This window comes from Salmo salar, chromosome ssa11 (assembly GCF_905237065.1).
Source record: "Salmo salar chromosome ssa11, Ssal_v3.1, whole genome shotgun sequence".
In the NCBI taxonomy this organism is placed as follows: Eukaryota; Metazoa; Chordata; class Actinopteri; order Salmoniformes; family Salmonidae; genus Salmo; species Salmo salar.
Window position 1 is genome coordinate 70,068,801 of NC_059452.1, and position 5,598 is coordinate 70,074,398.

Consider the following 5,598-nt stretch of genomic DNA (forward strand, 5'->3'; position numbering starts at 1 on the left):
TGTGTGTTTGAGTGTGTACACCTTTGTTTGAGTGTGTGTGTGTGCATTCGTGCGCAACAGGATTAGGGTAATCCAGTGGCTCTGTTAATGGGAAATAGGACTGGATTACTCTGATAAGAGATATGCAAATTAGCCTGATTAATTAAGCAGTGATGTCGCCAGCTAATGAATATTAATGAGCAAAGATAAGGAAGCAATAAAGTGCGCGTGTTTGTGAGCACACGTGCGTGTGAGTGTGTGCGTGTGCTTGCGTGTGTACGTGTGTGTGTGTGTGTGTGTGTGTGTGTGTGTGTGTGTGTGTGTGTGTGTGTGTGTGTGTGTGTGTGTGTGTGTGTGTGTGTGAGCGATATCGGTGGGATAAGGAGAGTGACGAACCAAAAATAGAGATCCTAAGGGAGAGAGAGAGCGAGGGAGGAAGACTGTCTGTTACTGCTCCCTAGAGAACAGAAGATGTATGCTCTTTCTATCTGCTTATGTACTTTCTGAGATTGAATGATTATTTACTTCCTCTGCTATTTGGAAAGGCCATTATATTATTCCAATATATAACCTCGATTTTATATTATCTTTATACTAATATTTCTGTAATATATTAACTAGCTGAGAGGATATGACTGGGAGAAGATGGTTATCTCTATGCTATTATAATGTCTCCTTGGGGGAGGATTCATTTAGCCTTTCTAGTTATTCATGCTCCCTATCTCTGTAATATGATGATGATGATAACTGTTGATATGAGAGGTCTCTGTGTGTATTCTTTTAATTAGTCACTCGGATGGTTTGTGTGTTCAGACAGAAAACATTGTGTTCATCACAAGTTCTGGTTGATTACAGTGTTAAAACACAGGCTGAAGACACACAAGTAAAATGACCAACAGTGACAGCAGGTTGTTTTTTTAAGTTGTTTTTACTATCGGACTGGCACAGTTAGGAATTGAGAATAGACACATACACACACACACACACACACACACACACACACACACACACACACACACACACACACACACACACACACACACACACACACACACAGGCATTCTGTGATGAGTACTAGACTGGCCAGAGTAGGAGTTAGCCAGTCCAGCAGTGTTGTCATGTATGCTACCTACTGTAATCAGGAGTGGAGTTCTGGGAAGTGATGGCTGGACTGTAACTAGAACTGAGAGCATTTGAATTCAGAAGATCAGAACAAACTCTGAGTTCCATGGTTTACTGACATAAGGCACACACCTATAGGTCTATGGCAAACGCACACACACACACATGCCGGGCTATCGAATGATAAATAACAGGAAAATTACTTTGATCGCTCACTCCGGAACATGTTTGACAATCTCTCACCTCTCTCCTCATCCTATCCCTCTTCCACTTCTCCTCCTATGCACATCTCTTCTCCTCCCCTCTCCTTCCCTCTGCCTCCCCTCCCTTCTTTTTTCCTCTTTCCTCTCCTCCTATCCTATACATGACATCATTAAGTCTAATCTGTAGGAAGTGAAAAGAGCAGCTCTCACATCCTGCTGAAAGGGCATGTCTTAACTACCTTAATCAGAGCAACAATCAACACACACTCAGCACACACAGATATAAACTAGGGCGCATGCACGCACACCACAGAGACATTTCATTTTAGTCATTTAGCAGACGCTCTTATCCAGAGCAACTTACAGTAGTGAATGCATACATTTCATACATTTTCATACATTTTTTTCCGTACTGGTCCCCCGTGGGAATCGAACCCACAACCCTGGCATTGCAAACACCATGCGCTACAAACTGAGCCACACAGGACCACACATATACATGCACCCACTGCTTTGAGTCAGAGGTCTGGGACTGAAGTTCTCCACTAAAGGTGAGAGGGAGCTATTTACCTAGACTATTGAGATGGATGAGAGGAGAAAGGTGAGGAGGAGGCCAAAACCTGAGAGATGAATCCAAGTTAATAGTTCTCAAAAATGACACATTTCTGATGTATGCCTAATAGTCTCTCACCCCAGACATAATCAATATGCTATTGTTTTAAATTTGCTTTAATTTCGGCTAATTCCAGATGCCTTCAACATAGGCTACCGGTTCAATCACGTGTGGGAATCATCCAACTGCAATGAAGTAGAGGCCTGCTGTACTCATTGTCTGTATAGGTATCAGGGCTGGCTTCAGGCATGAGTGACATAAGTGGTCGCTTCGGGCCTCCAGCCTCTAGGGGGGGCCCCCAAAAAACTAAAATCTCGCTTAGGGCCCTCAAAAGGCACTATACTTTCTTGCAAGGGTTTTCTGCATGCAGCCTTTGTTATAATTGCTGCTATGCACAAGAGGAGAACACATGTAGGGACAGCATTGTGTGAAGCTTCGACGAGGCTGTTGCACAACAGGTGACAACTACACTTCAGCTACACTACACGCGTTGTCATCAATGTGCCTTCAATGTGACCTTTTATCTGCTACACATTATTTCAATTCACAACATAGAATGAACGCATGGTCAGCCATCAATAATAGAACCTCGCAGATTCTTGAGCTCTGAAGCTGCCATTGGACATGACACAAAGCAAGCAGTATAGAGCCCCACAGTGGAGGTGTCATAATACCCATAAAACCTAGTAGTCAAACAGGGAAATGGTTCCAAACGTTTTTCCACCATACATGTTTCCCATAGGGGATTTTAGAAACACTTAAAATAAGGGCTATGTTTCGTGTAGGCTTACCCTGGCGTGACATTTCGATAACCGTGTAAATCTCTCTCAGACAAGGTGACTCAATATATTCAGCTCTATTTACTTTCAGATTCGAAAATGCTAATTAGCATCAAGATAGTTCACAGAATTGTCCATTTAAAGAAATGTAGCCAATTTATTCACTCAGCTAACATTTGATAGTTAATCCAGAGATTCTTGCCTTTGCCAAGATTCAGCAGTCTCATCCAGATCATCATGGTATTTGTAGTTCTTTATGATAGCTTCATTAGCATCTAATTAGCATTTACTTTTTGGGGGGCAAATATATTGATAAAAGTCACCTTGTCCTAGAGAGATTTACACGGTTATGAAAATGTCACTCCAGGGTAAGCCTACACGAAACACAGCCCTTATTTCAAGTGTTTCTAAAATCCCCTATGAGAAAAATGTATGGTGGAAAAACAATTTGAAGCATTTCCCTGTTTGACCGGTAGGTTTTATGGGTATTATAACTCATACTGCAGTACTCTATAGCAGGGTTGAAATCATTTAGCCGAATTAAAATACCGTTTTTATTAGACAAATTCAGGTAGGTCCCCGTTTCGTCCCGTTTAAGAAAGGCTTTACCACAGAATCGGATTTCAACGGAAGCGTTCCCTCAATGGTTGGTGTCAATGCTGGACGCTCGACGGTGTCACAATGTAGCAGGGCAGCAATACATCTGTTTGACGTGATTGTTGAAGCGGCGGCTGCCCTGCTGGGATCACTAGCCGAGTCGACATCAGGCTACTACTATGGTGAGCGTCGAGTCCGCAGCAGTAGCGGTTCTAGACCATTTCAGCTGGGGGGGGGCAAGCTGGGGCCAGTTGTACTGTTAGAGGGGCCAGTTACATTAGACGTTATTTTTGTCATATCGTTTTCTTCACTGCATTGCAGGCATTAGCAGGCAAAAGACCATGTTCATAATCATTAGTGTTCCGCGTTGCCACTGTCTAATAACGGATGTAAAAAAAGAACGATAGCAAAAATGTGTTATGTAAAAATTATTTCATACTCCACATTTAGGGGGGCCACAAGGGGGTCCAAAATTGTTGTCACAGGGGCACCCCCCGGCCACCCACCCGCCCCCCCAGAACCGCCCCTGGTCCGCAGGCCAATTCAGTCAATAGCTGGGGTCTGTCTATAAGTGTGTGTGAGGTTGTCGTCAGCTCAGCTGTAGCTAGTCTGTGAACACTGGGTTAGAGGATAGACATCACAGATTATTAACTGCGGGAGTTCAAAGATCATCCGCCCGGAGTCCGACAACAATATGAATTAGAAGTGGAGAAAATAAAGTCCGCAGGTTGGGTGGCTAGCGATTCCTATTGGAGTGGAAATGGCAGGCCACTGCATGAAGTATCACATCAATTCTATGTGGTCCAGCCTAAACATGTGTCCCTCCCTGGCTATCCAAGGGTAGGTTAGTTAATTCAATGGGGCGTGGGCGTATCAAATTGAATGCTGAAATTTGGCATGCTGCCATTCACCACATAATCAGTAATTGATATCATATCCATTGATACGCTTTGATCAATCGATATCTGATCGATATCCATAGTGAACATGCATTGGGTGTAGGCCTAATCAGATCAGAATAGAATGGTTAATTCACAGCAGTGACAGGACACACGGATCAATAAACTACTATGACAAGTGCAGAATGGTTTTAAGCATGTAGGACAGCAGACAGATCGATTTGACTGTGAACAAGAACCTTGAAGCTCGTGGTGTAGTTCGCAGTATACCTCCCTCTTTTCCCGCCCTCTGATGGGTGAATGGGTGGGGGGTGTGGTCAATAAATATATGCCAATCAACTCATAGAAATCGAGACTGTGAACGGCAGCACATGTTTTTAAGTGCAGGAGTTTACACTGATTTATTTAGTTCTAGCAAGGCCTATAGATCTTTTTTCATCACGCAGTAGGCCTAATAGTCATACATCGCCAGGCTGTTATATTGCATACCCAATGTCCCTTCTATCTGAAAAGAACATTGCACCCACGGCAGTAGCTATTGAGGGTGGTAGAAAAGTTTCCAGAGAGAGGAATCGAGAATCTATTCTAATTCTAGGTTTCCATTCATGTACTCCTCAATTGTACTCCCTGCTGCTTTCTGCAGTATTTTTAAACAATGTGTTTCGATCCTCCTAAAGTTCCACCTCATGAAAACCTTACAGAAACTTTAGAAATGTATTGCTTCGGCCCCAAGTGGCACAGCGGTCTAAGGCACTGCATTGCAGTGTTAGGGGTGTTACTACAGACTTGGGTTTGATCCCAGGCTGTGTCGCAGCTGGCTGTGACCCATGAGGCGGCCCACAATTGGCCCAGCGTCATCTGGGTTAGGGGAGGGTTTGGCTGACTGGGATCTCATTGCCCCATTGTGCTCTAGTGACTCCCTGTGGTGGGCTGGGTGCAGTGCATGCTGACTCTGGTCGCCAGTTGTACGGTGTTTCCTCTGATGCATTGATGCGGCTGGCTTCTGGGTTAAGCGAGCAGTGTATCATGAAGCAGCGTGGCTTGGCAGGGTCGTGTTTTGGAGGACACATGGCTGTCAACCTTTTTTTATGATAAAAAAGTGTATTACTTCACTGGCTGCCTGTGGGGTTGACTAGTTGAATGGAGGTAAAACTATGGGGCTGTAAAATCGACTGTTCTGAGGTTTGGTTCGGTATCAGGCCATCTTAGGCTACGTGTGTGTGTGTGTGTGTGTGTGTGTGTGTGTGTGTGTGTGTGTGTGTGTGTGTGTGTGTGTGTGTGTGTGTGTGTGTGTGTGTGTGTGTGTGTGTGTGTGTGTGCACGCGCACATGCGCACCCCAGGCCATGTTACAGGGCCCAGTAGAGAGAGGTGATGTGGAACGTGACTGGATCAGTGCATACATCAC